The sequence below is a fragment of the Narcine bancroftii genome, chromosome 3 (genome assembly GCF_036971445.1).
Source record: "Narcine bancroftii isolate sNarBan1 chromosome 3, sNarBan1.hap1, whole genome shotgun sequence".
NCBI lineage: Eukaryota > Metazoa > Chordata > Chondrichthyes > Torpediniformes > Narcinidae > Narcine > Narcine bancroftii.
Window position 1 is genome coordinate 151,140,063 of NC_091471.1, and position 24,165 is coordinate 151,164,227.

Genomic DNA, 24,165 nt, shown 5'->3' on the forward strand with positions numbered 1-24,165 from the left:
TCCAGAATATCAATCTGCTCCAACAGTTTTTCATTCATTGAGATTAAACGTCATTGTATCTTCAGACATATTAGATCTCTCTTCAATACGTTGGACCTCCTCTCAAACATCTTGAACCCTACTTTCCAATTTAAGCACTCTCTGTGAGATGTTATTTATCACCTTTAATGCATTGTCCACTTTAACTGTCAAGTCTGTTTTAACTTGCTTCAATTCTTCAGAAAACAATTTAAAGTTATTTTCCAAAGACAAGCTCATTTATTTTTGTCCATCTATTTTTATCACAATCTTATTAATTTATTCTTAATATTTTTATTGCTTTTAGACAGCTCCTCTTCTGAACTTGACATTTCTTCTTCACTCATACTCTTCTGAAGCCTCTTCCACTGGAGATGTATCCCCTTCATGTTCAGATGTTGAAATGTTGGACTGCCCCTTTAAGAGACCTTGCATATTTTTCCCATTTTTTTTTCTTCCGAACAATGCATGCCCACTTTGTCCTGTATGTGCAAAGCAGTGTTTTTTTGTCCTTTGGCACCATCTTTACAGGTCACCGCGAAGAAGTCTCCGGAGGAAAGTCCCACTCCTGTGTTCCCGCTGGTGGATCCAGAGAGAACTTCAGCAGTCTGCTTTGTCACTAAGGCAGGATCAACTTATTTCATCTTATTCTCTTCTGATTTTTTAGCAGGAGTTAATTCATGCATCTTCTCTTTCTTAGATGACATCTGCTTTCATCTATTAATCATCTTATATTAACTTTAAAGTAGTTTTTTTGTAAAAAATAAACTTTTCTTAATATGCAATTTTTAAATTAATCCTGCGGGAGTCGTTAGGGTGTGTGCTGCTCCTCACGGCATCACGTGATGTCCCCCTGATTTTTCCTTCTTGTAGAAAGGCTACTCTCCAACTCTCTGGGAGCTCTCCTGTTGCCAGTGAAACTCTAATGGTGCAAATTCATTCTGAATATACAGTACTTGGTATTTTTCATATTGTCACCCCTTCTTTTCTTTCCCATCACTGTCTTTCCTTCTCTTTATGTCAAGTTTTACATTTATTTTTGGCATAAAATTAACTCTTCTCATGTAATTTTGGATCTGAGCAGTGGACTTCAAAGTTAGGAATAAGAATAAGTAGGCAAAAATATAAGATTTTTTTCTGATCGATTTTCAAACAGAATGCCAACTTGATTGACAACCTTAAGAAACTTTCGATTAAGGTCTTCACTAAAGGGTACAGCTGTAAGTTTCCAATGGCTGGGAGAGGTTGGTGGGAGAATTGCATGCACAATGGACGGTTTGGTTAAGGGGTGATTCGACAGTGACAAAGAGAGGGACAGGAAGTGGTTAAAAAAAGAATCCTCCTTCCCAACTGATTAAGGAATTTTACTCTTGCTTCCCCTTTGCACACAGATTATAAATCCCATTGAGAGGAGGCTCTTCTCTAATTATTGAATCCTTCAATGCAGAAGCTTATAAAAAGACATTGGACATGTTTAAGTTTAATGAATGATTGCCATCATTTGTTCACTGTTGGTAGTGAAATCCCAAGGCAATGTGCCCTTGTTGTCTCATCGAGTAATTAATCACAATTAAATGTTTTATATTCCCAAAGAATAGCTCATGCTCTCCGTCAGTGGATTGCTTTGATGACAAATATTCAGCAGGGGTTATGATATACAATATAACTTTTCTTCCTCCAATATTAGAAGATATTAGGTGAAGTAAAGTTGTATTTTATAGAAGATTTACAGATAAATATCTGATATTTACACTTTAATAAAAGATTTGTACAGATCTCAGGTATATTTTCAATAAAACAATATATTTTAATGCAACATAATTCTTACCTCAGTAATTTAATTAAAATATTGCTTGAACCTTATGCCAGCATCCAGAAATTTGATCAAATAATATCTTTAAATTCTCAATAAATCAAATTCTGAAAGCTACAATTGGTTTCCACTTTGTAATCTCTCAGGAATGACCGAGGCTTTGTGATCAGACGATGGGGAGACAAGTCCTGGAAATTTTCTAAGTGATTTTTTTCTGATCAGTCTCCTTAGCTTTGCATAAATTTGAAATGAATATCCTAATCATCTGTGAAAAAAAAAATCAGGAGGTGATCATAAGATCAAAAGAACAAGGAAGGAGGCCTTTCATCTCACCATATATATTGTGATTGACTGTAAGAAAACTCCAGTCAGTTTCATTTCATTCATCTATCTGTGCCCCTATATTTGTCTTTCAATCAGAGATGTGCACAAAAATACAACTGATTTCTAAGGAGAATATTAAACTTCAAACACACAGATTCATAAATTGTTCTTCCTCTTAGTAGGGGACCATGTTGTTTCTTGCTATTGCTTCTTTCCCTGTATGTGTTCCTTCCCTTATTAATATATTAAATACCATAGGAAAATGACAATTGAAGCTATTTCAACATCCGCTTCAGACAATACATTTCAAACCATGACTATTTACTATGAGACCCTACATCTCACCTCTGATTCTTTGGACAATCACTCTAAATCTCTGGTTTGAGTTTCTTTGATATTTCCCAAGTTTTTATTATTCCATCTGTATCCTTCAAGACTTCAAACATTTTTATCAAACCAGCCCTCAATTTTATCTTCTCTCAAGCAAACAATCCCAGATTCTCTGATCCGTCTGAATAACTGCAGATCCTCCTGCCTGCTTGGGAAATGAATGGGGGAGTAAATAGAATGGTGTGTTTAATTGTGAATGTTTTCTGTACCCTTTCTAGTGGCTACACTTTCTCTCCAAACAGTGATTGGACCAAAAGTGTGACTGGATGCCTCCATATTATTGTTCTCTTTCTTATAAAGCATAGGGTCTTGTTTATTTTTATTCAGTTCTTCAATGTGTGTTGTTACCTTTAACAACTTGGAGGACAGAGGACCTCAGAGACAATTGTCTTGGTACTTGCAGCCAATAGAACGTCAGTGGATATTTCCAGTGCAGCTATGCATACTGAATTAATGCATAGTTTCCTTTATTAACAGTGCGACTAGTTGCTGTCATTGTATGAGTCCTGACATTCTTGAAAATATCCACATTTTGGCAGCACTCGTGCTGTTAGGGGTCCGCATTCAAGCTGAAGAGCAACACACAAAAGCCACTCAGAAACACATGGAGCAATAAATTGCACATTGGTGGACCTAATTTTAAAAAGTTAGAAGTAGATATAATTTCAGAATTAGTTTTGTAACCTTGTGCTTGTAAAAGGGATTAGAGAATCTACATGTCCATAAAGATTCAATTAAAATCAAATTGCAAGATCCCAAGGTAATTTGGTAGCATAATGAGATAATTTTTCAATATATGGCACTAATTAGCATCTACTTGTGATTTCCAACAGTATTACAGCATTAGCTATTGATCATGGTCTGCTTGTCTGCAGAAGGATAAAGGGCATGCAAAATACAAAGGTGTGTTCAACTATCCAAGATCACAGGAGTTGTGTGGCATTAAAAGTGGGTGCAGACAATACGTTGATGATGAGTATTGCTTGGCACAACACTGTCTAAAGAGGGGAGCAGGAAGGACTGAACCTAAAGCAACAAATCAAGTCCTGATTCTAATTTCAAATAGTCTACCTTAAAATTAAAACAATTGCTTCAGTATCACAACACGTGGAGCATCAGTGTGAGAAAACAAATTGTAATTTTGTTAAAGAGTTTGAACCACAAACATCAATAGTACTCCTTCTCCCATTCATGTTCAACTCACCTTTCCTCCAGAAGATGACTATTTGCTATTTGCTCCAGATTTTGTGGATATGCTAGAATTGGGTTGTTTACTATTATCAGAGGACCAATTCTTTCTTTCTTTGGCTTGGCTTCGCGGACGAAGATTTATGGAGGGGGTAAAAGTCCACGTCAGCTGCAGGCTCGTTTGTGGCTGACAAGTCCGATGCGGGACAGGCAGGCACGGTGGCAGCAGCTACAGGGGAAAATTGGTTGGTTGGGGTTGGGTGTTGGGTTTTTCCTCCTTTGCCTTTTGTCAGTGAGGTGGGCTCTGCGGTCTTCTTCAAAGGAGGTTGCTGCCCACCAAACTGTGAGGCGCCAAGATGCACGGTTTGAGGCGATATCAGCCCACTGGCGGTGGTCAATGTGGCAGGCACCAAGAGATTTCTTTAGGCAGTCCTTGTACCTTTTCTTTGGTGCACCTCTGTCACGGTGGCCAGTGGAGAGCTTGCCATATAACACGATCTTGGGAAGGCGATGGTCCTCCATTCTGGAGACGTGACCCATCCAGCGCAGCTGGATCTTCAGCAGCGTGGACTCGATGCTGTCGACCTCTGCCATCTCGAGTACTTCGACGTTAGGGATGAAAGCGCTCCAATGGATGTTGAGGATGGAGCGGAAACAACGCTGGTGGAAGCATTCTAGGAGCCGTAGGTGATGCCGGTAGAGGACCCATGATTCGGAGCCGAACAGGAGTGTGGGTATGACAACGGCTCTGTATACGCTTACCTTTGTGAGGTTTTTCAGTTGGTTGTTTTTCCAGACTCTTTTGTGTAGTCTTCCAAAGGCGCTATTTGCCTTGGCGAGTCTGTTGTCTATCTCATTGTCGATCCTTGCATCTGATGAAATGGTGCAGCCGAGATAGGTAAACTGGTTGACCGTTTTGAGTTTTGTGTGCCCGATGGAGATGTGGGGGGGCTGGTAGTCATGGTGGGGAGCTGGCTGATGGAGGTCCTCAGTTTTCTTCAGGCTGACTTCCAGGCCAAACATTTTGGCAGTTTCCGCAAAGCAGGATGTCAAGCGCTGAAGAGCTGGCTCTGAATGGGCAACTAAAGCCCATTCAGGCTTTAGAGGACCAATTGATAATCTAACTTTTTGTACTTGATAACTGAGTGACCTACTTACCAGCCTCATTGCTCCATCTTCATGGATGGATGTTGCTTCATATATAGTCTGCAAAATACTGCTGAAGTTAATGGATTTATATCAAATCATGTGACAGTGAGGACAGATTATAAGATTGACAGAGTCTGCCTTTTATCCTATTCAAGGTGTCCTAATTATGACAAGTCAGATCTCCCTGACATCCAATATTCCTTAAATTATATCTTAAGGCAATAAGAACTTACTTGCAGATTGTCAAAGGACAACTGCACTCCAATCAGAACTGTGAAGGATCTAAAGGTCATGTATAAAGTACTTCCTTGCCTTCTTTTCCACCAATTGAGAATATTGCCTGAGGTGAAAATGAATAGAATATGCAAGTTCAAGTAGAAGTGGAACATCATTTTGGAATGTTCAACCTGCTTTTTCCATAAACTCCACCATAAAATGAGAAATATTTAAATCCTTCTGTATATTTGAGATGGTCATCTTAGAACAGATTTTATTTAACAGGCTTTGGTTAGGCATTCGGTAGAAAATATTTGGCAAAATATTACATTTATATTTGGCCTCAAGCTTCCTACGGGCTCCTGCATTGAAATTTGTAGCTACAATGGAAATGATTTTCACCAACATATTCAGACACACTACAACTTTCATTATTCTTATGTATAGTATTTGACAATAAATTCTCATCCATTAACCGAAAGGATGGAGGTGGAGAAGGTGAGTGCAGTTCTTGGAGTCCATATATCATAATACCCTTCCTGGAGTCAGCACGTTGAGGCAACCATGAAGAAGGTACATCAAAGTTTCTGCTTTTTAAGTCATCTGAGATTGGGCATGTCATCGAATGTTTGAATATCAAACTTCTGCAGGTGCACTGCTGAAAGTATACTGGCTGGGTACATCACAGTTTTGTTTGATAGTTTGAGTATACAGAAGGTGGCAGAATGTAGCAGACACCACACAGACATGGTGAGAATGTACAAACTCCTTACAGACAGCGTGGGATTCAAACCCTAGACCTGATCTCTGGCCCTGTAAAGATGTTGCGCTAACCATTACACCAACCGTGCCACCCTAATGATGATGGTGGCCAAGTGAGAAGCTTCAACTCCTTTGCAGGAAGCAAAGACATTTCACTCTAATCAAACCATATGAGGCCAAGCCAGAAAAAAAAATCGCATTGTTGAAAAATTTTGCTTATGTCCAACCTGTGCATATGTTCCAAAGCAAAGATACTTACTTTAAATATTATTTTTCTTCCAAAGAGATAAAAAATTACTCATTCATTAAATATGTTTAATACAACTGAAGTGTAATTCAGCATAAGTACTCATAATTGTATTGGTTGAAAACCATGTTTAGTGTTCTCTAAATGTAAAATGATGACCACATGATTTTATTCTTTTTTCATATGCACAATGCAATTGTACGAGATGAAAATGTTAACTGTGATGATTGTGAAGTCTGAATTAAGCAATTTACTCAATAATGTAAACATGCTCTGATATTGTGAATATATTATGCTGCCATGTTCAAATATTGAGCCACCCATTTTAATAAATGTCATATTGATTAACAAGCCAAAAAATCTTCTGTTGCATAACACGATCTTCATTATGATTGTGGAAGAAAGATTCTTCACTATCTTGCACATATTACAATTTAATTCACGTGAAGCTTCAGGTGCAAACCAGCAATAATTGAAACAAGGAATTCTGCCAATGTTGTGATTGTAGTAAATACACACAAGTCCTGGAGAAACTCAGCAAATCCCACAGTGTCCATAGGAGGCCAAGATATTTAACCAATGATTCAGGCCTGAGCACTTCACCAAGGTATGAGGACAAAACAGGCAAGCACTTGAATAAAAATACAATGGGAGGATGACAGGGCTGGGGGAGGTGCTCAGGCCAATAGACAGGAGGCCATAAGTAGATATGGATAGGGGGGCATGTGAGATAAAAAAGCTGAGAATCAATTAGGTGGAGCTGGAACAAAGGAGCCAGAGGGTAGGGAAAGAGAGAAAGAGAGAGAGAAGCAGTTGGAACCTGAAGGAAACAAACCATAGAGATCGGGAAAAAGAGAGATGGAGAGGTGGGGGGGGGGGGGGGTGGGAGATGAGGCCTAATGGAAACCAGAGAAGTAGTTGTTAATGCAATCTAGTTGGAGGGTGTCCAGACAGAATCTGAGGTTTGTTTCTCTAAATTGTGGGTGGTCTCAGTTGGCGGTGCATGAGACCATGGGCAGACATAATACACTTAGCACCCTACTGTTCACCAGTCCCAAGATACCCGGAGGCTAAAAGAGAATCTAGTTCAGACTAACAAAAGAAAGTAAACCAAATATGGCAGAATTGATGTAAATGTCCTCAGTGTTTCTTTGCTTTGTACTTGTAGATCAATTGTAAAACAAAAAAAAAACTCTCATTGGTTAAATAATTCTCCTCCTGGTCCCAAAACAGTTTGCTTGTGTTACGAGCCCAAAGGACCCCAAAACCCAGCAGCAATAGACTTTCACCAAGGGAAGTAGTTTTTAAAACAAAAGTTGTTTTTAATTAACATTAAACATGAAAATAGAATCAAACTTTAACTTACCTCTATACTTAACTAACCCAAATTAACTCCCTTCTAATTCTAAGCGCACATGTGTGTAATGTGTGTGTGAATTTAAGAAAAGTTCTTTGGTTCACAGTTCAATCTCACTTCTCCTTCTTCCAAGTTCTCTGGTTTCAGGCAATTCATATACTGTACAAAGAATTTAACATGTATAAAGTTCACCAGGCTTTGGTGCTTGAAAAGTAAATGTTTACCACTCAGGAAGGTTCTTGTAGGATTTGCAGAAAGATAATTGTTGTTCCAGGATTTCCACAACTAAGGTACCACCTTTAGTCACCTCAATGTCTCACTGATGAATCTTGGCCCATCAGGGTTCTCCAGATGGTAACTGTCACATTTGTGGCCCGAAATGTGAGGTTAATGAAACATTAAACACTAGTTTATCAGGTAAACTTCTCTGGGTCTTTATTCTCCCGTTTTCCTTTGTTCTCCTGCTTGTGTTCTTATCTCTCTCATACCACGTGACTTCCGGTACATCTCATACATATTCATTATCATGACATCCCTCCTTTAATCAGAAATAAACTTTACCTTCACTTACCAATATCCCTCGGAAACATACAAACATCGTAACTAATGGTAATACTATAACTCAACTACATAAAATTTACTTCCTACTGCACTCATACATGCACTTTATGATATAAGATTAAAATACTGACCCAAAGTTCTTATTAAAACTATGGCACAAAGTCTTCGTATTGTTTGGGCACTTCCCGGTTTCGTTTCGGCCTGCCTGGGATATTGTCGTCGCTTCTCGGTTGTTCACTCACAGCGTCGGAAATACTGCTCGCCACGACTTCGGGTGTTTCTAGCGCTCTAGTCACTTCATCAGGAGTGCTGGTAACTGCCTCTGGAACATCATCAGGTTTCTCAGTTTCAGCATCTCGTATTGGACTTTCAAACTCTTCGCTCGATGTATCTCTGGACTGGTACCTTTTTACACCTGATACATTTCTCTTATACAGGACTCTAGTCGGAGACTTGACTGTCACCATACTGCCACTTCTGGATACGACAGTATAGGGTTGATGGTAATAAGGTGTGTCTAGCTTACCACCAGTTTCATGCCTCACTAGAACATTATCTCCTGGCATGATGTCTGAGTACTTGGATCTACGTTTCGAATCTGTCTACAGCTTTGCTGCACCTTTCTTTTCACATCGTGGTCCCTCATCTCCTGGTCATCTCGGATTTCCTTTATTTCTGGCATTTTTGTGCAGATTTTTCTCCCAAAAAATGCTTCTGCAGGACTTTTTCCAGTGATTGCATGAGGTGTTGCTCGATAGACAGCCACATAAGATAGCAATGCTTCTCGCCAATTTTGTCCTTCTGCGTGTCCTTCAATCGTTTTTCAATGGACTGATTTTGTCTCTCTACTTCTCCATTGGCTTGCGGCCATTTCGGAGTTACTTTATGATGGTGGATACCTGTGGTCCTCATGTATTCCGCAAATGTCTCTGAAACGAATTGTGGACCATTATCAGAGTATCTTCTTCTTTGGCTTGGCTTCGTGGACGAAGATTTATGGAGGGGGTAAAAAGTCCACGTCAGCTGCAGGCTCGTTTGTGGCTGACAAGTCCGATGCGGGACAGGCAGACACGGTTGCAGCGGTTGCAGGGGAAAATTGGTTGGTTGGGGTTGGGTGTTGGGTTTTTCCTCCTTTGCCTTTTGTCAGTGAGGTGGGCTCTGCGGTCTTCTTCAAAGGAGGTTGCTTCCCGCCAAACTGTGAGGCTATAATGTAACAGGTAATCCATATCTTGCGAATATCTCTGCTAACGCTTGTATTGTTTTTTCAGTGGTTGTGGACTTCAACACCACGTACTCCTAGTATCTGCTGTAGTAATCTATCACTACCATAATTGATTCACCTGTCGGTAAAGGTCCAAGAAAATCAACAGCTACGTCGATCCATGGTCCTGTCAGAAATTGCGTACTCTGGATCGGTTCTGGTGGATTACTCCTACTTGTGATTTGACATCCATGACAAGTTTTAACAAATCTCTCTGCGTCTTTATCACAACCTGGCCACCATACCTTTGTTCTGAGGTTTTGCTTGGTACCAACAATACCTAGGTGTCCTTCATGCGCTAAGGATACGATCTTCGGTCTCAATCTTTGTGGTATCACCAATCTGCAACCTCTTAATACACACTGTCCGATGCAACAAAGTTCATCTTTAATGGGAATGTAAGCCTTGTGAGTACACTTGTCCCATTGTCCACTCTGTATGCATTCTCTTACTTCCATGAGTTCTGGATCACGTTCGGATTCTCTCTCGACTTCCTTCGTAGTCACAGCTTTCGGTGTCGCCTGAATAGCTACGAAGCGTACAAAGCTCTCTGTTTCTGTTCCCAATTCTGACTTGGATTGTGGACCTCCATCCTTCACCAATCTGGACAGCGGATCAGCAATGTTTGCTTTCCCTGCAATGTGGATTACTTTATATTTGTAGGGTTGTAGTCTGAGTACCCATCTCTCTATTCTGGCACATGGTTTGGATCTAGGTGCATAGATCAACTCTAATGGCTTATGATCTGTGATGAGTTCAAATTCAATGCCGTATAAATATGCATGGAACCTCTCACAGGCCCATACAAGTCCGAGTGCTTCTTTCTCTGTCTGAGAGTATCTTCTTTCCACATCTGATAACGATCTGCTGGCATAGGCAATGATTCTTGGTCCTCCATCATGCATCTGGACCAACACGGCTCCTAAACCAACTGGGCTGGCATCCGCTATGACTTTGGTTGATGCCGCCGGATCGTAATATCCAAGAGTTTTTGCATCTGCCAGGCTTTGCTTCAGCGCTGTGAACGCTTTCTTCTGCTCAGATCCAAAATGAAATGGTACACCTTTACTGGTTAGTTTCCTTAGTGGTTCTCCCACTGTAGCGAAATTAGGCATGAACTTTGCACAAAAATTGACCAATCCTAGGAAACTCCTCACCTCTGTTGCGTTCTGAGGTGCACGTGCATCTGCAATAGCTTTCACCTTGGCCTCTGCAGGGTTTAGTCCTTCCCGTGTAAGTCTGTGTCCCATGAAGTCCATTTCTGACACACCGAACTGGCACTTGTTTCCAGTCACGGTAAGGCCTGCCTCCTGTAGTCTAGATAGTACACGCCTCAACCGTTTGTCATGCTCTTCCTTCGTTGGTGCATGGACTATGATGTCGTCAGAAATGTTGGCAACTCCAGGAATGCCTTGAAGCACTCGATGGATTTCATACTGGTAGATCTCCGAGCTGCATTAATTCCAAATGATAGTCTCTTGTAACGATACAATCCACAGTGAGTCACAAATGTTGTCACATCTCGGGAACCTGGATCCAGCTCTAATTGATGATAGCCCCATTTCAGATCAATTTTTGAGAATACCTTGCTGGTAGTTAGTTCTTGAAGTATTTCTTCCACTGCTGGTATAGGGTGTCGTTCTCTAATTATAGCTTCATTGGCCATTCTCATGTCAACACATAGTCTTATGTCACCCTTTGGTTTGGGCACAATCACTACTGGGCTGACCCATTGTGTCAAATGTTCCACCGGTTCAATAATGTCTTGTTCGATCAATTCTTTAATTTTGGCTTCGACTTTCCCACGAAGTCCAAACGGAGTTCGGCGCATTGGTTGTGCCTTGGGTTTGACCGTTTCATCTACCGCTAGCTTCAATTGTCGACCTTTCAGCTCTCCTACTCCTTGGAAGACTGCGGGGAATTCTTGCTTCATATCCTCGTATGACTGAATTGAATTGACACAAGCTCCAGTATGAAGTATTGCCAGGTCTTGCGCTGTGCTTCTACTCAGCAATGGTTCTCCCCTCTCTTCTATGACCATAAACTCTGCTTCGGTGTACTTATCTCCAGCTTCAACAGTTGCAGTAAAACATCCAATGGTCTGCAATGGCTTGGTTGCTGTGTATGGATACAGTTTCTTGGAACACTTCTTTGAGGTACAGATGATCTTTTTCCTTTTCAACTTCTCCCATAAATGTCGATCAATCACATTACTGTCACTGCCTGAGTCTACAATGACCTGAACTGTCACTCCACCAATGATCACTGGGACCTTCTCATGACGTACTTCATTCAACGTAAATTGGTAACAACTCTGTTCCTCCTGGGTATCATCATCGTCACCGTCTATCTGGCGAATGGTTTCTTTCTTTCCAGGATACTTTCCTTTCCCCCAGGCTTTGCCTTTGGAAGTTGTACTCTTCCTCTTCTGGTCTGCATTGGACTTGTTTTTGCACTTCTTTGCAAAGTGGTCCTTACCTCCACACTTTCTGCAAACTTTGCCTTTGGCCGGGCAATATGGGTCTTTTCCAAAGTGACCTCAGTTTCCACATCTATAACACTCCACATCCTGTGTCAACGTATATCTTGGCTGATTATGGCGATGTGAGAGCCTCTTAATTTGCTGGCTTGAGTTGTCTTTCAGTGTCATGGTATGAAATTGCCCTTCAACAGCCTCTAATGTAGCAGCAATGGTTAAAGCATCGGTGAGTTCCAACTCACTCCCTCTTTCCAGTAGACGTCTTCTGAGTTTATCTGATCTGCAGTGCTGTACGACTTGATCCAATAATTGGTTGTCCAAATCAGCTGGCATGTAATTGCATCCAACATCTAGCTGGCGTAGTCTCGTCACGTAGTGAGCAATTGTCTGGCCATCTTCTTGTCTCGTTCTCCGAAACAAATGGCGTTCAAATGTAGCATTCGGTGTCACTACATAGTGTGCATTTAATGCATCTACCGCTTTCTGGTACTCATCCTTTCTTCCAGTATTTAAAAGTGTCTTAAATGTTTCCCGAACTGCAGGTCCAGCAGTGAAAAGAAGTAACGCCCTTCTCTGCGCTTTTTGTTCAACCGTACCGGTATGTAGAAATAGACCACGACTGTCGGCGTAGGATTCAAATTCTTCCAGCCATGCCTTCCACTTCACACTTACAGTACTTGCATCACCCGTTGGGTCAAAATGAGCAATTCCACTATGTGTTAGAAAGTCACAGTTTGCACCAGCCATGAGGAAATATTCCAGCCCCAAAAGTACTGACACACAGAGAAAATTCTTATCACCTTGAAGTTGTCTGTAAACCTCTGTAATCTTGTTTAGTCTTTAATTTTCTTCAAGCTTATCCCATCCTCGTCGCCAATGTCACATTTGTGGCCCGAAATGTGAAGTTAATGAAAAATTAAACACAAGTTTATCAGGTAAACTTCTCTGGGTCTTTATTCTCCCGTTTTCCTTTGTTCTCCTGCTTGTGTTCTTATCTCTCTCATACCACGTGACTTCCGGTACATCTCATACATATTCATTATCATGACAGTATCCTCTTTCTTTCAGGCTACCACAGAGTTCCTTTCTGTTCCACTTATTCCAAGAGAAATATCAGACAGATAGTACTTCCAGCCATCCACTGCTCTGGAGCTTTTCTTCAGTTTCAACCAGCTTCCTGACTTGCACTGTTCAGCTGTTTTTAGTGTCACACACACACTAGCTGAGAGAGGTTCTTGAACTTGTCTTTTCTCTCTCTCTCTCTCTCTCTCTCCAACTGAGACTGCCAGAAAACCCATGTGACTCTCTCACTTGCAAAAACCCCCACCTTCTTCAGCAAACCACAGGAGTTCTCCTCTCTTGATCAAGCTGATTTCTTAGATAAATAAAACCCAGAGTTGACATTTCTGTGAGCACACTGTAGGTACTTTTAAACAGCCAGTTTGCCTCCTCCAAACAATAGTCTATTCATTTCATAACATCATTTCAATTAGCACCTACTTGTGAAATGTGCATAAAAGTCTCCATAGATCCTGCAATGTTCCTGAATATGAATTCTTCAGTCTTTCAAATAAGATCTGTTTTAAAATGTGTGTATGTATGTAACCTACACTTCTTTTCTCTTTTCTTTCTTTGGCTTGGCTTCGCGGACGAAGATTTATGGAGGGGGTAAATGTCCACGTCAGCTGCAGGCTCGTTTGTGGCTGACAAGTCCGATGCGAGACAGGCAGACACGGTTGCAGCGGTGGCAGGGGAAAATTGGTTGGTTGGGGTTGGGTGTTGGGTTTTTCCTCCTTTGCCTTTTGTCAGTGAGGTGGGCTCTGCGGTCTTCTTCAAAGGAGGTTGCTGCCCGCCAAACTGTGAGGCGCCAAGATGCACGGTTTGAGGCGATTTCAGCCCACTGGCGGTGGTCAATGTGGCAGGCACCAAGAGATTTCTTTAGGCAGTCCTTGTACCTTTTCTTTGGTACACCTCTGTCACGGTGCCCAGTGGAGAGCTCGCCATATAACATGATCTTGGGAAGGCGATGGTCCTCCATTCTGGAGATGTGACCCACCCAGCGCAGCTGGATCTTCAGCAGCGTGGACTCGATGCTGTCGACCTCTGCCATCTCGAGTACTTCGACGTTAGGGATAAAAGCGCTCCAATGAATGTTGAGGATGGAGCGGAAACAGCGCTGTTGGAAGCGTTCTAGGAGCCGTAGGTGATGCCGGTAGAGGACCCATGATTCAGAGCCGAATAAGAGTGTGGGTATGACAATGGATCTGTATACGCTTATCTTTGTGGGGTTTTTCAGTTGGTTGTTTTTCCAGACTCTTTTGTGTAGTCTTCCAAAGGCGCTATTTGCCTTGGCGAGTCTGTTGTCTATCTCGTTGTCGATCCTTGCATCTGATGAAATGGTGCAGCCGAGATAGGTAAACTGGTTGACCGTTTTGAGTTTTGTGTGCCAGATGGAGATGTGGGGAGGCTGGTAGTCATGGTGGGGAGATGGCTGATGGAGGACCTCAGTTTTCTTCAGGCTGACTTCCAGGCCAAACATTTTGGCAGTTTCCGCAAAACAGGACGTCAAGCGCTGAAGAGCTGGCTCTGAATGGGCAACTAAAGCGGCATTGTTTGCAAAGAGTAGTTCACGGACAAGTTTCTCTTGTGTCTTGGTGTGAGCTTGCAGGCGCCTCAGATTGAAGAGACTGTCATCCGTGCGGTACCGGATGTAAACAGCGTCTTCATTGTTGAGGTCTTTCATGGCTTGGTTCAGCATCATGCTGAAGAAGATTGAAAAGAGGGTTGGTGCGAGAACACAGCCTTGCTTCACGCAAATCTTACCAAATTCTCCCAATATTTATCCATTACACTTGTATTATTTCAGGCACTCTATTTATTGATAATAGGTTGTAACAATTGCTTTTTAACCAGCCATTCTCAATAGGGACCTCAAGGCTCCCTTGGCAACCACAGCACATTTAAGTATAAGCCTTGTTTTCTTTTCATTTCATGTAACATAAATATATTTTATGTATGTTTATGTCGTCGATAGGAGAGAAGTATAGAAGAAACCAAAACTTGACTGCTTCACAGTGAATTAGGTCTTTGAACTTTGAGAAGAGTCCAAAGGGGGCCGTAGGCAAAATAAGTTGAGAAGGGCTAATTGAAACACTAGCTTTTAGTTGCTAGTTATAATGTTTCCTCACATATGCAAAAATTAAATTCTCTCAGCACTATCTTACAAGCATGTATTTGTTTGACAAAGGAGATGCTTATCAAGAATGATCATCGAACTTCTCAACAGGCAATGGAAAAATGAGCCACTGAGATCGCTAAATCTTTATTTCCAAGTCACCAGTCAAGAGCAAGGAGAGTGAAAAAGGGCTGTGTTACAATGTATTACACCCATTATTGTGCTGAGGGGCATATCTTTATATCTGTACATTGTTCAAAATCCTGCTGTGGGATCTTGCTGGCAAGAACTTGAGTCTTTCATTGCCCATGAACTTTTCGGTTTCCATTCACTGTTACTTCATAGAGTTCATGACAGCTGATTACATAATCAGCAATGATTTTTCAGGTTTGGTGCTTTCCCCACTGGGCAAGATTTTGTGTTTGTTTCTCTGTGGATGGGGCATTATATCTTTCAGATGCACATAAATCTGAGAAGTTTCCACTCCCCACTTGAGTTGCTGCGTGGTCATATATAGAGCATAATTCAGGTCAAAACCCAGCGCGCCACAGTTAGCATAGTATTTAGTGCATTGCTGTTACAGCGCCTGCAACCGAGATTCAAATCTAGTGCTGTCTGTAAGGAGTTTGCTCGTCCTCCCCATGTCTGCGTGGATTTCCTCCAGGTGCTCTGTAAGAACATACCAGGGTTGTAGATCAATTGGGTGTGATTTGGCTTGGGTTTGTGGGCTGAAAGGGTCTATTTCTGCTCTGTATGCATAATTTTTTTTAATCCCATGATTGTCCTAATGTTTTAATTCTGTTAGTCCACGGTCAAATCTATATTTGAGTTACTCTGAGAAGAAAAATTGTGACTAATGGGTAGCAAAGCCATCTGTCAATAAGCTGGATCATAACTCTTGTGTTCAACTTAATTAAAAGTCAGTTAAAACATTAAGCATTCATTAAAAACCAGGCAGGCGTGTGATATATGATGGAGAAGTCCGTGGGTGAATTGAATCAGAAATTCCATTGTTTAGACAACTCTAAAGAGGCCATCAAGACTTTCACAGAAGGATTTTAGGGTAAACTGCACAAATTCATTACAGCTCAATCTCATCAGCTATGGAGCAAAGAACAACAGACCTGGAGTTGAGTTAGGAACAGGAGGAGGGAGCGTGAAGGCAACACACTTTCTGACTGGGCTCTTGAAAATCTCACTCTGATCTGAGGCAATGAAAGATCATCCAATTGCCATTAAGCAACAGTTGCTTGTCTTCCTTCCCCTATTGCCAATCATTTGTGTGACTACAATTTGAAAATAAAAGCCAACACAAATAATCATTCCAAGCCAAAAATATAAATTAATCTATGCCAAATAGTGCAGAGACATCAGTTTGTTTGCTTCCTTCCTGCTTGTTTTCTATAAATCTCTGTGCATTCCCATAGCATGTTGTCTGCTGCTCTAGTACTTGGCTGTGCAATGCCTTACAATAGGTGTGATACAGCTGGTGTAAGACTACTGATGTTTCATTAGAGGTGACTGTAGATGTACCTTGACCTTGTTAATGAATATTGGTTGGTATGTTTTGATGATATGCTTATCAAGGCCAAGCATGTGCTCATCATCTTTGAGATGAGGATAGCATTAGGGCAATGGCTGAATATATGAACAAGAAGCATTAGATGTGATCAATTGAGCTTGCTGGTTGGTGAATTTGCAGAGGTGGGAGGTTTCAATGAGCAATTCAAATGTTGGTCGGGCATCTAATGTATATCGGGATGTCTCAACTGAAGTTGTGCACTGACGTCCTGGGTGAAACAGCAGTCAGGACCTCAAGACTTTAATTTTTTTTGATCCCAGCTCTCCAAATGGAAGTGAGGCAAACTCAGACCAATGAATCGAGCCTAATTTTAACCATTTCATACTCAACATTAATGAACTGGGGAGTGTAAGTAATATGAATCTTGTTAGTTCATACATTTCAACAGAATTGATTTGAGAGGGTTCCAGTATTGTTTAAATTATGAAAGAACAGCAGAAGCATGATTCAGAACATGAATACTGCAAAAGGGAGGTGAAAAAGAGCAAAAAAAAGTCTCATGAATGAAACAAGTTGGCAAAGTCAACTCAGGCCGTATCTGCACAGCAGCGTTGGTGGCAGCAAATTGGATGCACAATTTACATGAGGTTTAGATGATTCCCAGATGGTGACACATATCTCTGCATTTATTTTAGAACATGTTCTTCATTCTGAGAAATAACTGCCAGGGTCCCTCCAACTGTGCACCATGGGCACTTTTTCTGAAATGAAAGACACCTGTCCTTAACCATAAAAAATGCTGTATTTGTATTTGAATGCACCTTAACATTTACTGTCCATCACTATATAAAGAATAATTTACTCCAAATTGAATGCCTTAGATAATTCTCCACCAAATGGGACCTGTTGTTCTTTAATCTCAATTGGTTTCAATTTCTGTAAAAAGCACTGAATAAAACCTGATTAGTTTTTCATTGTGTTTTTCAGCAGTATGGCGGAACATACACAAAATAATATGACTCAAAATTTGTGCTGACTTAGCAACTTAATGGAAATTTCAATTGTTTCCTATAATTTCAGGCAACTGGCCATTTAAATAAAATGGTTGTACAAAGAATTAGTAAAAAGAATCATAAAATATGTTACAGCATGCAAAATTGAAAATAAATTATTTAATTAAAGTAATAGTGAAATTTGTGCAACTTTATGAGTATACATCTGTTCATAATTTTTCCCTGAAGATAAATTAGGAAAAAAACCCAGCCAGTAAGAGAATAAATGTCCTATAAATCACTTGGCAGAACATTAACTCCTGAACACTGACTTTCCAAGCAGAGTACTTTTTCCATAATCTCTGATGCTTTCAAGTATGTAAATGAACTTGCTTTTAACATTATACATCAGTTCTTTTCACTGTCATACCCCACCTTACATTATATCAAGAAGTTTGGAATCTTCATATTTGTGAGTATCTAAAGATGAGAATGCAGTTTAATTTGGCATCATGTTCAATACAGATTGGGCGGGACAGTTGGCGTAGCGGTTAGCGCAACGCTGTTACAGCGCCTGCAATCAGGACGGGGTTTGAATCCTGCGCTGTCTGCAAGGAGATTTTATGTTCTTCCTATGTCTGCATGGGTTTTCCCTGAGATCTCTGGTTTCCTCCCATCATTAAAAATTTACTGGGGGTTGTAGGTCAATTGGGTGTAATTGGATGGCATGGGCTCATCGGCTGAAAGGGCCTTTTACTGTGCTATATGTCTAAATAAAATTAAGATATAGTGGTCTGAAAAACCTGTTCCTATGCTGTACTGATCACCCATGAACAGGATAGTTAAGACCAGTGTGATATTGGACCTCAGCTCATTATTAATGTCTGGATATATTTTAATTAAAAATATGATTTAGAGATAGAACAAGGTGACAGCCCTTTTAGCTGCAGTGTCCAAAACACCCAATTAATCTACCTGAAGTGCCAGTTGATGAAGTAGACAAAGACAATGTGATCAAACAATAATCATGGCTTTTATTAGCTGAAACTCATGGTACAATAATGAAAGACGATAGGTGCATATACAGTTATATCCAAGGGGAGTGTCCTTAACAGTAGAGATAATGCACAGCCAATGTTAGTACAGCAAGGCTCGCCAGAGGGGAGACATTCACCACAGTCTCCCCCCTGGCAAAGAAGGGTTAAAATCAAAAGGACAGCTGCTAGGAAAGACTGAAGCAAGCGATACATGGATACCATGTTTGGCCTTGAGAAACTCTAACAGCCAAAATAGGCCAGTATCCAGCAAGCAATTGAAATATAATGAGATGTTCTATGAATATGTCAGCCTATCAGGTTGTTTACGAATTCTGGTGCTTCATCTCACAACAGGTGGCTCCTTTGCAACTGGTACAGGTCCTGGGTCTGTAGTGTGGGAAGGACTGGCTTCTGGACCAGCTCCAGAATTGCTAGCGTGAGGCAGTGGAGCCTCAGCATGCCATCTGAAAGCTTACTAGGGGTCACAGGCTGGGGGGGTGAGTCTAACCTCTCAGGCTCCCTCTGAGTAGGGGGTGCGAGGAAGGGGTGAACCAGGGTAATACTCCCGTCTGGCAATTTAACATGAGTGTAATTGGGTTAGTATGCAGTGGCTGAATTGATTGGACTAAGGGGTCTGTTTTACGCGCCCAAGCGTGGCTCTTCAGCAGCACGGTTCCAGGCTCAGTAAACAGGCTAGCCAGTCCATCACAGTTCCGGATTTCCTAGGAAAGGCAAACATATATTCATGAGGTGTTTGATTTGTTGCAGTACATAATAAAGACTGAATAGAATGTAGTGCCTCAGGCAGCACCTCCTGCCACCGGGTAACAGGGTAACCATGTGTTTTTAAAGCAAGATTAACAGTCTTCCAGACTGTAGCATTAGATCTTTCGACCTGCCCATTGCCCTGCGGGTTGTAGCTCATGGTACGGCTGGTGGCAATCCCCTTTCGTAGCAGGGTTCACCGCAGTTCAGTGCTCATGAATGCTGAGCCTCTATCGGTGTGAATGTAATTGGGAAAACCAAAAATGCTGAAAATTCTGTCAAGTGACTTAATGACAGACGCTGATGAGACGTCAGGACAGGGTATCACAAAGGGAAAACTGGAATATTCATCAATTACAGTAAGGAAATATACATTTTTGTTATTGGAAGGTAACGGCCCTTTAAAATCAAAGCTAATCTTCTCAAAAAGTCGGTTGCCTTGATGAGAGTGGCCTCTGGAGCTTTGAAATATTACAGTTTGCATTCTGCGCAAACAGGTCAGCTTTTAGTCAGTTTCCTGACTTCATCCAGAGAGTAAGAAAGATTGTTAGCCCTTATGTAGTGGAAGAATCTCGTGACTCCTGGGTGACACAGTCTGCTATGGATCTCTTTTAGAGCCTCAAGCTGAGCACCAGGAGCAGATCGTGACAATGCGTTAGAGGAATCATTTAACCTGCCTGGTCTGGACTGGATCTCATAATTACAAGTTGAGAGTTCTATTCGCCAGCGTGCCATCTTATCGTTCTTGATTTTACTTTTGTGTTTAGTACTGAACATGTAGACCACAGATTTCTGATCAGTTACAAGAGTAAATTTTCTGCCGGCTAGAAAGTGTCTCCAGTAGCAAACAGCTTCAATGATAGCCTGGGCTTCTTTTTCAATGGCAGGATGTTTAAGTTCAGGTCCGTGTACAGCTTTGGCAATATCAGCTTTAATTCTCTCAAAAGCCTTCAAGGCCATTGGAAAGAGAGGAAAAGACTACGCCTTTGTGGCGTAGTCTCGAACCCATTTGCAGTAGTAGGAAATGAATCCCATACACCTTTTAAGGGCTTTTGCTGAGTTTGGAGGGGGGTGATAACTTCTTCAGGGGGGCCATTCTTTATGGGTTGGGGCAGATTTCACCCTTGCAGACGATATAGCCCAGAACGGGTAGCTCTGTTACGTTGAACACATATTTGCCCTCGTTAAGTGTAAGGTTGAGTTCTTTAGCTGTTGCTAAAAATGTCTTTAAGTTGTTGTCGTGCTCAGTCTGTTTTCCCACAGATAGTGACATTATCCAGATAGGAAAACGTACCTGTAACTCATACGTCCTAACAGTCTTATCCTTTTCCCTCTGAAACACGGACACACCATTAGTGACCCTAAGAGGTACCATTTTAAACTGGTATAACCCCCCCCACAATCAGCCTCAAAAGCCGTATAGGGCTGTTCCATTTTCTTAATGGCGATTTGGTGATAAGCTGCTTTGAGGTTGATAGTGGAGTACGCTTTGTATTGCACTATCTGATTAATCATTTCATTGATGTGTGGCAGGGCGTAGGCATCCAGGTTCGTGTAACGGTTGATTGGCTGTAGTTAATAGCCAGTTGTCCCTTAGTGTGATTTTTCACGACTACCATTTGGGCCCGCCACGGACTCTTACTAGGATCAATTACTCCCTCTTTAAGCAGTCTCCGGGTCTCCGCTTTGATAAACTTATGATCTTCTTTGCTGTAAGAATGGCTCTTAGTGGCAATCGGCTGACACTCAGGAGATAAATCACTGAAAAGGGAAGGAGCTTTAATCTATAATGCAGACAGACTGCAGTAACTAGCATGGTGGATGGTAAGTGTGGGTAGAGGCCCACCAAAATTTAACACTACATTGTTCATCTGAGATTGAATATCTAACCCCAGTACCACAGGTGTGCAGAGATCCAGCATAATTAAGAGCCACACATCCGCCAGGCAATGTCCCTGCAAATTTAAAGTAATCTTACACTTGTCCTGTACAGTTTTTGTAAGTTCACTATAAGCCATCGATATCTTTCGGTTCGCTGGATATCTCCGCAAATTTAAGGCTCTGGTAACTCTCTCATGGATGTAGCTGTCACTACTCACCAAGTCTATTAGACAATCAAGAGTCTCACCATTGACCTCCCCCTTCATAGTCGACCGTTCCAGTCCGTAACATCCCCCAAGCTTTGGAGTCAATTGAGGTATCACAGGGGATCTCATCTCGTTGTCACTTGAAGTTGATTCAGCCTGCTCGTCTGAAGATTCCCCCTTTTCACAGTTGTCTTCCATTCCTGCAGCTCCAGGACACATTTTCTTGGTGCTTCGCTGCTTCTTATCAGTGGGAGTACTTTTCCTCTTACACACTTCAGCAAAGTGGCCGAGTTTCCCACAATAGCTGCAGGTAGCAAATCGAGCCGAGCACTTCTGTCTGGGGTGCCAGCTCTTATCACAGAAGTAGTATTTTTCAGATGTTCGCCCTTTTCTTTCCTTCAGGGTTCCAGCACTCCTGGATGTTTCTTTTTCGGTTTCTAGCATTTCACTGGACCACATGGTACTTCTCAGTGTTTTGGCTAGAGTGACTGCCCGGTCGTAGGTTAAGAGCTTCATCTCCAGCAGCCTCTGTCGGAATGTAATGGGAGTCAATCCCGTTGACAAAAGCATCCAGCTTCAAGGCATTGCAATGTTGTTGCACATTTGTTTGCCAGTGAGTCGACGGCCAGTGCATAGGCAGCATCACTTTCCCTGGGTTTCTGGCATCTAGTCAGCAACTGGAGTCGAGCAAGCACCACATTCTGTGGCGCTGCATAGTGAGCAGTCAAACGTTCCTGGGCTATAGCCAGAGTGGGAGCTCCTTGCGTTACGGCGAAAGGGACCTCACCCAGCAGAGAGTTCAGGTGGCCCCACTGTATCGCCTCCTCGACCACGTTGTTTCGAGCCATGTAGTAATCAAAACAAGCAATCCAGTGGTTGAAAATTTCTCTGGCCCTCAGGGCAGATGGGTTGATTATCAGCTGCTCTGGCTTGAGGGCTGCATCCATTTCTGCTAATAAAATTGAAGCGCCGGTTGATGAAGTAGACAAAGACGATGTGGTCAAACAATAATCATGGCTTTTATTAGCTGAAACTCATGGTACAATAATGAAGGACAATATATGCATATACAGTTATATCCAAGGGGAATGTCCTTAACAGTAGAGATAATGCACAGCCAATGTTAGTACAGCAAGGCTCACCAGAGGGGAGACAGGCAGCTTGGCAGACATGCACCACCGGCCCTTTTCGCTGCAGTGTCCAAAACACCCAATGAACCTATCAACCCTGTACAACTTTGGAACGTAGGAGGCATCTGGTCTACCTTGGGAAAGAAAATACAAACTCTTTATAGACAGCGCCAAATTCGAACTTGGATCTCTGACACTTTAATAGTGTTGTGCTAACCGTGTCACTGCTTCATGTGCACCCTCCAAAGACTCAAAGATTTTTATCAATATCCTCAGATGAAGGAATTTGAATTTGGGCTGGGATAGGGGGATATGAGATATGGAGATCAATGTTCCCTCTAATTTTTAGCAGCTAGTGTGTGCAAAAATCTTCAATTGTGCATTTCCTTTTCCTGTGATAAATGTATGTGTGCACTGGATGCTTGTGAAAATTTAAACTTTAAATTGTTTCAAGATAATTTTGGCACAGCCTATCTCACATGGCTAATTAAACTGTATTGGCATGTTTTGATTTAATAGACGTATGATTACATTCTACAAAGTAACGTATTTAGTCAAGGTTTTATTTTATTTTAGGTAACTAACCTTTGGTGAACACATTAATTTCCTTTGTGTGCTGGTTGCCAAGTGTGGGTGTGTGCGCATGAGGTTACATTAAGTTTGATTTAAAAAATGGTTTATTTCTAAAGAGGGCCAGATTTGCACTATTATTTGTTTAATGGTAAATTAGACTTGTAATGAAATATTTAATGTCTGCAATTAATGGCTTTGTCAGTCTTTGTTGCTTCTGCAGCATTAATTATACATCACTGACAATCGAGAAAACAAGGTTAAAAAGGTTACACTTCAACAGTGTGATCCCTTGATATAATCCAACCAGTCGATGTGGAGAAGGAGTCATGACAACTGTCATGTTTAATTGAAATTTGAAAATCCTGGAATGACAGTATATTCTTCTTGTTCATATGAAAATTAAAATGTTAAAATTGTATCTGAAGGTGTTACACTTCCTTTTCCTGTTCTTTTTAGTGCTGACATTCTCTTCCTTCCCAAATCATGTTGAGATGGGTGTCGAATACAGAGTAAAATATATGAATCATTTAGTCAATCTGGTTTATTCGTATGCACATCATGGCTCCTCATCCTTTAAGTATCTGTGATTCATTGGCTACAAGTTCCACGTCCACTTCCTTTGCCATCTCCATTGACAACAGATTTAATTTGAACCATCACTTTAATTTGCCGTGAAATGTCGATCACCAGGAGCTACAGGTTGTCAGGTGTCAAGTGGATACAAGGAAGAATCTTTTCCACCTGGGGGTGATTGGAATCTGGAATGCACTGCTTGAGAGCTGGTGGCAGAGAAGAAGGACCTATGTTAGCATTTGAATTACCAAAGCATAGAAGTCTATCGACCAAGTTCTGGTAAATTGGATTAGAATGGTTGAGTACTTGGACAGCAAGGACAGCTGTTTCTATGTTATATTGACATTGTGTTTCTAGTTATTTTGAGTCTTCTGCACAAGTTGACATAGATAATATCAAGCAGGTGAATTGAATTAAAGTGATCAAACAATTGCAAATGATGCATCCAGAAGAGTTTATATGATTGGCCAACAATTTTGGCAAGTATATTTCATAAGTTTTTCTGTTTTGGTGTAGTCTTTATCTAATCATGTATTGTATATCTGT